This window comes from Temnothorax nylanderi, unplaced genomic scaffold (assembly GCF_030848795.1).
Source record: "Temnothorax nylanderi isolate EJ_2023f unplaced genomic scaffold, tnyl_v1.0 TNYL_tig0068_pilon, whole genome shotgun sequence".
Classification (NCBI taxonomy): Eukaryota; Metazoa; Arthropoda; class Insecta; order Hymenoptera; family Formicidae; genus Temnothorax; species Temnothorax nylanderi.
The window spans coordinates 546977-560346 of record NW_027249130.1 but is presented as its reverse complement, the minus strand read 5'-3'; the positions used below and the strand labels follow the sequence as shown (position 1 = coordinate 560346).

Genomic DNA, 13370 nt, shown 5'->3' with positions numbered 1-13370 from the left:
TTTTAGCCATCAATTTTGTTATTTAAAATAAAAGGCGCTCTAAAAGTTATTCTTATTCGAAGTAGGAATCTTTACTAATTGTAAGTATAAATCATTTATGTCGATCCATAATGTCGACTGTGCGAGGAGTAGATAAGCGTTTGTCAACGTAAATATTCAAAAACGAGACTCCGCGGGTATAGCTGCTTCTCAAGACGGAACGGGGTGATCGATAACTTTAAGATCGCGGTTTTTTCTGGGTCACATCGATCCGCGCTGATAAAACTACTTTAGAAAAACTCAAGTCGAAGAAAGAGCCCCGCTATCTCTTTCTATCTCTTCAATCCTCTCGGTTACGACCGCTTAAAAAGCGGAAAGAAGCTGAACGCCCGGCCGGGGCAAAACGCGTATTACTTGGAAAGTGTATGTCGTTCCGTAACCAAGACGAAACTTTAGTCGAAAAATTGCGGTAAGTAGGTAATCCCGAAATCGATCGGGGAGGGCTTCCTACACGGCGAACTTTAATATCGCGTTTGACGTCACACAGAAAGGTATCGTAAAAATTATTAATGGAAAACAGAAAGTGTTTTTTGATACCTTCGTATTCGTCAAGACAAAATTTGATACTGTAATATGTCGTGATGAGAGATTCTCTTTAATTCTTCTCTTTAACATTGCCTCTAGAATGGTGAGCAACCAAACAACTCGGTATCTAGACGCTTCAGATGGTTACATAATATATGGTGCTCATAATAGATAGCTTTAAAGTTTCAAGAAAGAAATCTAATTATATCAATAATTAAATAAAGTGTCATGTAATTAGATATTAAAACTGATATTAAAACGCTGCTTTCAAATGTATTCGAGAGGAGAAAAGGCAGATGTTTTCCTTGATTTTCGTACAAAAACGATCGACAGACAATGGGCCCTCATTGAAAATTTGTTATTCCGGCGGTGTATTAAAATTCAGCTATAGTCAAGAAAGCGTGAATGTTTGAGTGAAGGTAGTTTCAACATCTCGTATTGTTTAACTGGAAAGTTTCCCCTGCTTGAATACTCGCCATGATTAAAGAGCTGCCTCGTCGGTGTTCTCGCAATGAAACTCGCCGTTTCCAGGACAGACATTGTTCTGAAAGTCCCCGCCGCACGACGAACGCGAATCGACTGTTAAACGTTGCGTTCGCGTGGGGGCGGCATAATGCGCGCGGAAAAATAACCCGGTTAGCCCGCGCGAATACGCAATGGACCATTTACAGAAACGCTAACCCAGTTTTGCATTTTAATATTCCTGTTGTCAACTATCCGCCATGTACATTGTCAATGGCGGCAGCCATCGAAAGCGGACAATGCGATTGTGTTTTAACAATAACGCATTAAAAGATACAAGCGTTTAATGGACCGATGAAGTTACAAGGACAATCGATGAAAATGCATGTTTATAACATGCAGAATCACTCGAATGCTTTTAATAAGGAAGACCGGACATTATAAGTTATATATTTTATCTGGCAAATGCTTGAAACATTTACAGGTGGAATAAATTCGGATAATCGCTTCATTTTATTTTTATACAAGATGATTCTCGGTAATAAAAGTGGATGAGGCTGCAGTAATAAAAGATTACATTCGAGCCATAAAAGTTTTACTTGAAGACAAGTGATGGGAAAAAATAGAATTTTTAATAAAATACGTCCAAGATCGCCGCGAAGATCGATATATGTAGATATATATCTGCAACATGTAAGACGTGATGAGCTTCACTACTTTAGTTAATTAATCACTTTGTATTTAAAAAAATTATTTAATAAATTAATATCATGAAGAATATAATGTGTACGACTCGCAAATCTGATTCACTAACATCGCATGCGGAGGAAGAATTTTTGCGGCTCCGAAAACTTTCACGTAGAAATTCCTTTTTCAGACATTTCCGCAAAATCTCCTCGTCACTATTCAGGAACCTCACTCGAGTTTCAAAGCTCAGTACGTGAGATTTTTTAACACGAATATCTACTAAGGTCTATCTAGTCGATGTGTTTTTAATGACATATCATGTCGATCTACTTTAAAACGGAAACTTTTCAAAGCGAGCTTTGACTTGATACAATTAATCGATATCTTCTTGAGAGGGGAGGGCGAAGAGAAATTTATTTTTTAAGATTATTATTACTGTTCCAGAAAATATGTTAAAAAGAGAAGACCTATAAAAATATTATAGCGCGACGAAATGTTTTACGGAAGGGAATATATGGTCAGGTTTTCCGGAGTAATTTCCACAATTGTACAATATACCATAATTGGTAGTCGCGTATTTGCTACCTCCGCCGTGCCGCATATTCCTATAAAATTGCAAAAGGCGCGAGTATTGCAGGGATATAAATTGTCCGTCATTATTTTTCACGTTTCATGTCTGATATAGCTGGGAGTGCTCGTGGCGCATTTCGACGCGACAACATTTATGATCTTTCGGCGAATATATACTCTCGATTGGATATTTCGGACGAAGTTATTCCACAGAGACGTTGCGCTACTTTATTGATGCGCGAGTCAGCCGGCAATTGCTGTTTTTTATCTTATTATGAGTCGAGAAAAATTAATTATTATACGAGGCAGTCCTACATCGATGAGATTAACGACTTCTGCACACACACATACATACCTAAACGAGCTCGCTGCCTGCAATCATCGAGGTTGGCAGAGGACACAAAAATGGCGGGCGAGACATTGTCGCACCAACACGACACATAATTTATGTACACCCCGTCGCGACGCTACGATAATGAAAGAGTCACGATGCGAGTTAATTAACTCGGCGAAACCGGAAAAAGGGACGCCGGAGTCGATTAGAGTTGGATATACTTTATCTGCTTACTTGAGCGCTCGTCTTTTTCTCCTCTTCTCCTTTTTTTTATTACGAACGAGACGCGTGGAAACTTTTTGATTTATACCGTGCAGCGTTTGTTCGTATTTCTTAAAAAAGAGTTTTTCCTTCATAATGCAAAAGATATACACCGGCGCTTAAGTGCCGGTTTCGAACAGTTGCGTTAACGTAACGCGAATTGGTTTTTTCCGTTTCTCCGTTTCTTGTTAAATTTTAAATTACATTTTTCCTCAGGCTGCGAAATATTTTTTTTTTATCTCCATCCCCAAAGCGCGTCTCGCGGTCGTACCATTTGTTCGCCGAAACGGATTCCAGAGCGCTATTCGGGCTGAGTTAACAGAGACTTTGCACGAGCCTCGCAGTTTACGTGAGAGGCACTCCTTTGGAACACACACGCACTTCTCCAATTTCACTACTTGCGGATTGTGAATTCAGCTTAACTAACCTAACTCAATTTCTCTCAGTGCACTAGGTCATATCGGTAAATTGAAGTTACTTGTCTTTCCAACACTATGTCGTGTCTCTCAATTAGTCGTTGGCGCGCACAAGAAAGCCTCTGACCTTCTTTGGCGCACAAGCGCACGACTTCCGGAAGAATCACAATGAGCTGCGGTAACATTCTATGGTTACTGTAAACTCCCCGGGAAAACTTTTTGGTCCGAGCCAGCAGTCTTGGAAGTTGTAGCTCACACTATTAGAATGCGGAATGTATTTGAAACCACATAATTGTATCTTTTTATTTCGAAATAGCGGTAAACGTCAATTAGAAGATTTTAATTTTCGCGCGTTCACTTCTCTATCTTATCAATGGTACCAATAGCGAGGGCAACATTCCGTATCGCGTGAACAAGAATAAGCAGCGGTGAAAGTTGTGATACAAAAACAATTTATTTTAGCCTGTAAGGCGGAATGCAGATAAAGGCAATAGGAAGCTTTATAAGCTGAATAGGATTATGAATAATTAACAAACTGTCTTGGCCGTTATATAAATCACGTCTAATGGATTTTGTATAGCTTCCAATGCAATTGCCTTCCGCTCCTGAGAATCTCTCTCTCCGCGCGCGCTTACAAGCGCTACCTGGGTACCCACACAATCCCCTCGGTGAAAATTCCATCTCGCTCGAGGCATTGCTATTCCAGCGAACAAATTCCAGCGCCACAGCAATTAAATTCTAAGACGGTGGCGCTGATGAATCGAGCTTTTTTTAATTACAGGAAACGAGTGCGGAATAAATTCTAACGAAGCTCTGAGGCGCGTCCGACGCGCCCGCCCCCCTCGCGATAGTCGGGGTAACCGTCGTCGAGACGATGGCGAAGGAGGCGGTTACACGGACGGAAATGTAGACGCGCATTCCAGACAGTGATTTTAACAGCGCCGTTTCGCGAAACATTAGGATTACTCGCGTAGCGCTGTCGCAGTTTAACGGCTTCCACGTTCGAAAGTAATTAGGTTAATTCCGCTAAAAGCCCGCGTGGCCGGAGGCCACGCCGAAATTATCAGCAGTTTTACTCGAGTTCAAGCGGAAAAATAAGATTAACTCGGAAACTACTCGGGAACAATGGACGAGAATCAAAATAAAGAAAAAGATTAACAATCCGCCAGCCGGCTAGACGGACGCAATTAGCCGCCCTTTATCCATCGTCGCATCTGTATCCCGCGTTTTAGCAGTGCGATTCGCGCTCTCGCGTGAAATATGAAAATATTCACATGCGCCGAAACACTCCGATACCGCTTATACTTCCTGGTGGCTTTCGCGGCATTCTTTCCGGACACGTTTCGATCGGTTGAATTCCTGACACGTTTTTATTCGGAGTACATTCCCATCGCGCTATTCGAATGGATTTTCACCGTGGCGAGATGACGTGGTACCGCCGCGCCGCCGCGCCGGAGAGGACGGAATTATCGATGTCACGAATGTACTCGTGCACGACAGCTACTTCCTGGCGCATTACGGCCCGGTCACTGCTACTACGGCGCCGGCGGCGCAAGTTTTTCAATTTCCAGGCCTCGAAACTCGAAAGCCGCCCGTTATCATCCGAAAGGCTGCGTGCCGTTCGCAGGAGGGGACACCCGGGGAAGGGCCACGTCACGCTAATCCAGGAGCCGTGCCCATGCAAGTGAGTGTAGCGACATCGTCTGTAATTAGTTTCGCCATTAAACGACTTTGAAGTTTGCCCCGGCGATAAGCGCGGCTTACATCGCGCCGGCACCTTCGCCATGTAATGCCTGAGACAAAAGCCCGGGCAAAATTCCGCTGATTGCTTCGTCGAAAACATTTATTGCCAGGGAAAATGCTATAAAGTTGGAGCGATATTTAACGATAAGAATCGACCGACGTGGACTTTTAATTATGGCGAATGATTACGCCGCGCGAGAATTTTCGTGACGCTTTCCCGCGGCTGTTTTTTCGCTACGCTAGGCTTTGACAATACGAAAATCATTGGCAACAAAACGCGACGATACGCTAGAGATAAGGAAATGAATTATTGTATAGCAAATGGCATCGACAAATGATTGTTATTCGCTTATGAACCTTACGGATCAATATTATTGATACTGCGTACACATTAGTAGCGCGCATCTCTACATCGGCAAAACACGTCACGCTTTTCTACACAAAGTAAAATATAACTTTCGCTTCAGCGTATCTCCGCCTCCCGGAACATACAATAATTCTCTGCTACGACACCGAGGCATCCTGTCTATTCGCTTAAGTTTGCCCCGAGCGAGCGCTACGACGAAATGCTCGAATAAGTATCTTGGTGCTCGTTGTAAATCTGATCACGATTTGTCTCGGTTGCGATGGTTACGTCGCGATGACGCACATCGAGGCGGACGCCGCGAAGACTATTCGAGAAATTTATCCGGGAAAAGATTAAAATCTCGTCCACGGAGGGACGAGAGATTAAAAAATTATAAATTTATTATTTTTCGCGACCAATCGGTTTGAGAGTAAAACGCCGCGGACTACTAATGGAATGCAAACGTAACGAAAAGTAACATGCCAATACGTAGATATATTCGCATCAACGATAGTCACTGCGCGAAATTACTTCTTATGAAAAGTTGTTCGGCGAAGGCGCTCGCGGTGAGTCGGGGAAAATTGTCGGTTGGGCAAAAGAAGATTGCAACGAGACCGATAAAGTACGGTGGGAGATGGTGGAAGCGCAAGCCGCGCGCGCGGCAGCAAGAAAAACGAGGACGAAGAAAAAGTAGATGAGGAGTCAACTGAATAATATCGCGTCGGTCTGTGTATTTGCTCGTCGAAAAGTTTTCGGAGTAGTCGGTCGCTTCGTTACGCGGCTCCACTTACGAGTAATTAGTCTAACAAGCATCGAGCCGAAGGCGAGGCTAGACTGGTAATCCAGTAAGGATTATCCGATCGCGGATAATCGCGTGAACCCCTCTCGACGTTTCGATTACGCTTCGAGATCGATCGACGGATCGTAGTCTCGAGGCTCGTATAATCTACGCCAAAACTAACGGGTGTTGTTTTTTTTTCCCGGGGGGAGGCAAAGCAGCTTGAAGGCATATATTCGGGAGTCTCGTTAGGTGATAAATTATCGCGCGATCATCGCTCGAAAATTTATTGCCGCGTTTCTCATCGCTCATACATCTGCAACAATGTGCCGGCTTATATTGGACGTACTTTACTGTAGAATTTTATTTTATCACCGGAAATATGCTTTCACTCCAAACACAAATAAATCAACATGGAGTCAAATGGATCACGTCGCTACGTAAACGTTTCGTTTTTATCGTACACCTGTATACGTTTGCATTCCATTACGCGCCGAGATCAACGTTACGCGATTACATTGATATTCGATTTAACGCGCGCTTGAGAATGCGCGCATTGCAAATCAGATTCAGACGATTTATCTGATTCTTCACTGTCCAACGTACAATGGAGGAAATACTGACTTTTAGGACTCTTCCCCGCCGACGATTCGTTGTTGGAGAACTCATTATGTGCTCACATTGTCGGGGTATATGGATATAATGCGGCAAAATACGGGACGTGCCGGCGGCAATTTGCAAAATTTATTTCACTGTCGAGCCAACCAACGACGGTGGCGAGATAGTGGCGAGAGAATCTGGGCGATTCTCTCCTCATCCTATCCATGGCGATTGCTTCGTGGTGAGAGCTCACGTTGCCAAAAGCTATGTAATCTTCAAGCCACACTATTAGCGAGACGCGAACCACTATTGTGTGTGCGACATATTTTGTGGATTTAAAGTTTAAACATATTTCGTAAAATACCACGCGTAAATGACTTGCGCGGTCTAAGTAGCCTAATTTTTATTAAACTTTTAAAGTGAGTGAAAGTATCTAAGCGGTAATATGTAAAAAGCAAATTTTGTGAGCGTACAATGAATAAAATCGATCATGGTGTCAATAGAGAAAACAAATAATTAATTAGAAGTTCTAATTAAGTAAATTTACGTTTGCGAAATTGCTCTTGCAAATTTTCAGAAAATATAAACTGCTTTCCGTCTGTCGATCGTAGATCGGGCAGACACGCGTAAAGGTATGCTCTTCAGCGTTACAAAGAGATTGCGGCGAGAACCATGGTGCTGATATCTCGCTCGCCGCACATTCGGCACGCGAAAGCTTCTCCTCCTCGGCATTCTCTCAACAGCACTTTGCGTTGCACGGCGATGCCGAACGTGCAGCGCGAAACTTTACCTACGTCGGAGCGCATAAAGCGATCGAACGAGAAACACGAAACGCCGAGTACACCGGCCACGTCGATCCGTGGCTCGTCGTTGCTCTCAAGCCTCCGAGACGACCTAATAATCGGCCGGCGGACATCCACGGTCGAGAGGTCGATCGAGATGGCGTCCGATGGCGGGCCGGGATTATACCCCGGAGGGAAATCGCCGAGAAGGAATCAGCACGATCGCGGTGAACGACCTACATGGTACGTATACGTACAATGCTACCGGAATCGTTCCGGATTACCTTCGGAGATCGGCAATTTCGATCTCGGCGCGCCACCGACTACTCTCTTACATCGCGGGAGAATTCCGTCGTAGCGGCATCTCGATTCGCGCGACAGATTTCTTCGAGAGGCGTAGGATGCAATTGTTTTCTGCTTTCAAAGGCGCATCTGGTACTGTTTCGCTGTGATTTCCTCGTTCTCCTTGTATGTTTCGAATAAAGATTTTTTTCTCGTAGTGTGAAAGAAAAGCTTTCGAAATTTACTAAACACGATTTTAGTGAGAGAAAATAAAATAGTGTTAACGTAGAACTACCAATATCTAGTTTTTGGATAATCTGTAATAATTTATAATATTTTTTCTTCAAATAAGTATGTTATTTTAAAATATTTAAAAATAACTTTCTTTAGGTTTCTTTAATTACTTCTGATTCACTTCTTCTGTAATAAATAAAGAGAGGAGATTATTATTTACTCAAACTTTTCTACAATAAGTAGTAAACTTTTTAGCCTGGTACACGTATATTATATCATAGCGCTTATCTTCAGCATAAAAGACGCACCTGCTTTCTTAACTTTCTTTAGCTACATCAATATATTAAGAAACTATGTCATTTATGAAATTAATCTTTCCTTTACGCGTGCATTATACGCGTAGATTACAATACTTTCTTCAAGTTAACCTTTGAATAATAAAGTTAAAATAAAATAAAGACTATACTGATATTTCTGTAAGTTTCTATAGAAATTATGCATAATGGGATATTTATGAAAGCTCTTTGTTTTTTAGAGCTCATCAAAAATAACACTATAATTCTCAAAATAAATCTCAATAATAATCTAGTTCCGTTATATTAAAATATTCACAGAAAACTAATATAATATAAAATATAAAATTAATGTACTATTGCATTATTTATATAATTATTGCATTCAAAAAACTTTACAGAATGTATGTTGTAGTTTTGTTACATATTATTTAATACATTATGCTGTATTTCTTTCACTTTTCAACGTTCCTAATTGTACCAGTACAAATACCAAGATGTTATAATTGTGCAACAAGATCCACTGTTTCATCAGTTTCATGCGAAACTCTAGTTTATAGCGCGTACTTGTCACTTGATATTGTACCTTCGTCGTTCAAAATCAAGAGCGGATCAGATCTACTGTAAGGCAACACTGTTGTACGGAAGCAGATCTTGATTCAATCAGGAAAAATAGATATATGCATTTGCGCGTCTGTGAAACTAAGCGAACGAAGTTGGTCGATTGTCCGTCAAATTCTCTTGGCATTTAGGTAACACGAAAAATTTCATAAAATTATTATGAGCTATGTCCACAAATATTGAATGTAAGTTAATTAAAATTTAAATGCAATTATTTCTTATTTAAGTTCTCGTCTCGCCGGTCTCGCGGAAAGAAGCAAATAACAAATTAAACCACGATTGACGTTAACCGACGTTAGTAGGAAATCACGGCGTCTGGTATGGCGGTAATATTATCCTGGTATCCTATCTGGTTGGTCAAAGCTCATCTCATAACACGGCGGCTCATCTTGAGGAAACCGGCTTTTAATTCGCATGTTTCTCGCCGCCTGCCTGGGCGGCGGCTTATAACCGTGTAGCAGAGGGTGTAAGCTGAGAACAATGGTGCCAGTCATATCGTCCGCTTGGTATTCGTGGCACCTTCCACTCCCGAAGCACAAGGATAAGAGATGAGGAGATTTAACACGGAAATAAGACGATTACGGCTTAGCTTAACGCTGCTGCCGCTAAAATCTTACGCCTATCCCCCCTCTCGCTTTGACTTTAAAGCGATATCGCGAATGAAGAACGTGTTTTACTTTAACTCTTTGATCCCCTGAAATGGAATGTCTATTCGTCAAACGGAATTTAAATTGTTAAGTTTCTCGATATTTCGATCGCATTTCATTATCGTGAATAGGGAGAAAGATCTATTTATATGTACCTACAATGGAAATTGTGTAGGCAACGAAATCAATAGCAGGAATCTCTTTCGCTCAAAACTGGTTACAATGCATCAACAAACAAAGGGAAAGCGGTGACGGATACCTACATCATCGCGAAATAATATAACCATGGGTTCGGAATTGTTTAAGTATCTTCGTAACTTTGTCATACTTAATCTATACATACACACACTTGCACCTCAGTCTCATTTCTTCCGCATTCGCCAGATGTAATTAGAGTCTCGTCCACAGAGAATCATCCGTATTAACGAAAGCTCCACTTCTCACTTTTTATCGATCGCCTTCTCTCAACCCGCGTTTCTCACGAATCGCTGCATCCCCGAGGCGATCCTATGGTCACCACGTTCCGCGAGATATTATTGGTTTGCGTGGAGAAGAGTGTATGTGTGTGTGTGTGTGTGTGTGTGAGAGAGAGAGAAAAAGAAAGAGATATATATATATATATATATATATATATATATATATATATATATATATATATATATATATATATATAGAGAGAGAGAGAGAGAGAGAGAGAGAGAGAGAGAGAGAGAGAGAGAGAAAGAGAGAGCACAAGGGTGGACCGCTGTCCGATCGGATAAGTTTAGCAGGACCAATTGGAAAAGTCGGTCAAGTGCTCTCGTGCTGTCCGTATTTGCGGTCGCAAGGGAGGATCGTCATCGGGTGTCCAATAGGGTGATTCCCACGAGGAACCGCCGGTCAGCTGTGAGCTTATTATTTCTGATAATAACAGGTCAACCGATATATCGGAGGCGGACGGTTCGCGCGAGGGATTCCCGACGTGAATTCCCTCGTAGACATATAATCCGTTGGTCCGCGGCTTGATTGGACCGGCAGCATCGGCAGGTCGCTCGATATATTTCTATTTAAATCCGCGTGATCGTTCCCGTCGGTTGGATAACGACGGAAAGAAATTCTCTCATAAAGTATGTTATCCGTTGGAATCAATTTTAATCACAGTTCTGTCGCCCGAATCTATTTACTTGGAGGATTGATTGCAATTTATAAAAAGAAGAAAGAATGTGCACGTATGCTGTAACGTGTATGCAAAATATGATCGATGATAACGAGAATTATACATGATAAATGTCAATATTTTGCAACTGTAAAATGATTACAGATCTTTCTCAATTGTAACATTAAAAATTTATGCTCGCTCATGAGATTATCGTTCGTTATATGTAACGCTTGATTTATTTGAAAGCTTTCAAAATAATATCTATTTATATCAAAATAAATAATATTTATATCATTATACTTTTTTTCAGGAATGCATATCCTTGATCTTTATTTCAGAAAGGCTAAGCATCTCTCCATTTGTGTAATAAGGTTGATATAATTTATTAAAGAGACGCAGAGACGTGCGAATAAGTTTCTATTCATGATATCACGATAAATTAATGCGTTTCCATTAGTCCCAGAAACCGTGTTTTAGCTCGGCAATGTCCATGGAGCATCCGCGAAACGGGAAAACGCTGAAAGGATTTCTCTCCGGTTCCGTCGCTCTGGTCGACTCTTTTCGCTCCAGCAAAGAACTTCCGTAATTCGCTTACGCATTCGCAGTGGACTTATCCTTGCCTCCGTTTTGCACGCTTTCCCAGGGTTTATCCGACCAGAAATCTCAGAAAGAACTTATTATGTAAAGGGTGAACGAAAGGAAAGAAAAAGTACGGATAGCACACAGAGAAGATGAGGAAGAGATCGTTAATTGGCTTCTCAGATTCTCTCCCGTATACGACATAGGTACCGTTGTTTCAGCTTTCCACTATTCGTCTTTGCACCATGTTCGGATATACTGCTTTCTTACTATCGCTCATTCTTATCTTTTATTTGAATCGCAATCGTTAAATCACGTTTGACCCATAAAACTGCACCTTCATATTGAAATAAGAGCAAGGATTTACTTGTTCCCATTTATAAAGAGCTTGAGTTTATATACTTATAGTGAATGGATTTAAATAAGAGAAGATGAGTATTGTGCATTTTAATTCTAAAAGTCCTATAACCGGAGTCACGTGATATATCTTATTTCTTGCTGCGTACAAAGTATTTGAAATCGAGAGGTAAATAATGAGCACGATTTATCTGCGTTGCATTTGTCACGTCGCAAAATCCAGTCACGGATATTGGAAAAACATTCGGAACCGGCGAAGATGCCGCCAATAAGATCGATAAAACTTGAGATGCGGTAACGACGTGAGAAATCTAGGTAAAAAAGCGTAGCGCGGCTACGACATTTGCGTTTCTCGTAAAGTTGGCGATGGTCGTGGTGACGATGGAGGTGGTGGTGGTGGTGGTGGTGGTGGTGGTGGTAGAATAGTTTGAGGGGGTTTTTAGTATTTCCTCATTTTCTGAAAGGCACTTCTGTCCTCTTGGAAAATGCGAGACTTACCCGGACTAATGCACGGTAATCGCACGGCAGCTGACGAAGGCTCCACAAGTCTGACCCCACATCGTCATGAATGATTCAGTGAGCGGACGTAGTAGCGGAGGGTCATTATCGTTATAAAGGGGAATGAATTTTACACGAAACACCGCAGACGTTGCGCAATAACGCGTGATGACATTCATCGCCAGGGAATAAGCTTCGTCGCGCGCCAATGAAAAAAGCTTGGATTAATAAATAACGAAAGTAAATCATTCCGATATTATCAAACTATGTTTATTACGCGACACGAGAGTAGAAGAATTTGACATGTATGAAGAATTTGTATGTACATATTATTCGGTACTATATCCAAAATTACATTTGTCTAGAACTAATTAGAAAACTGAGTTTATATTCATATTGAAAATAAGTGAATTATCTAGCGTATTTAATTTTTAATAAATACCTATTTGCATAATCAAGTCAATCTCTTTTCTTTGCAAAGAGAGATTCAATTTTCTTTCGCATAATTAATAATTCGTATTTCAGAAGTAACTGTCGTTCTCCAATTCTAAATCAGTGAAATCGAAACGATTATGGAGCGAATATATGGAAAATAGCGCGATCCGGGTTATGAACTTTTGTCCCTCTTATTTCCAGGCGCTTAAAAGCACCTTCCGTTCTCCCTTTATGAAATTCATGTTATAAGTCTCTCAAGTGAGTTGATTGGATTGGCTCGTGCGGCCGCGTGGTGTAACCCCCATTTTGTGGACGCGAAAGCCGATCGCGAGATTCCATAGCACTATGCGAGATATGGACGCCATAGCTTAGATTTCGATTTTGACGAAGCTTTACGCGAGCGCCGAATGGTACCAATTTTCGCGGGCCTCGTGAAACTCCCGATGTACAGGACGGATGAAACTTTATGAAATTCATGAGGGACGTCGGTGCACTTACCGACAGCCGAAGTAGCTTGGCACGAATATTTCTTGGAAATCGTCGCCGCAGGGAGTAAGAAACTTTTCATGGATTTTTATATAAACTTCGGATCTTTGATTCTGCCCATAAAATTTTCAACTGCGAATGAGCGACGGTATCGGGAGCTGAATATCTTCAAATCGTTTCCTGAATTTGTATATAGTTCGCGTCTTGCTAATCGACGAAGCAACTCGTCCATTTAAACTTATTTTGCACCGCGTTTT

The 13370-nt window shown here is 41.5% G+C and overlaps 1 protein-coding gene across 1 annotated transcript in view; it reads right to left on the bottom strand.

The window, feature by feature from the left end:
* Window positions 1–13370, bottom strand: part of Ddr (discoidin domain-containing receptor 2) — a 182987-nt gene that overhangs the window by 121895 nt on the left and 47722 nt on the right. The window lies entirely within an intron of this gene.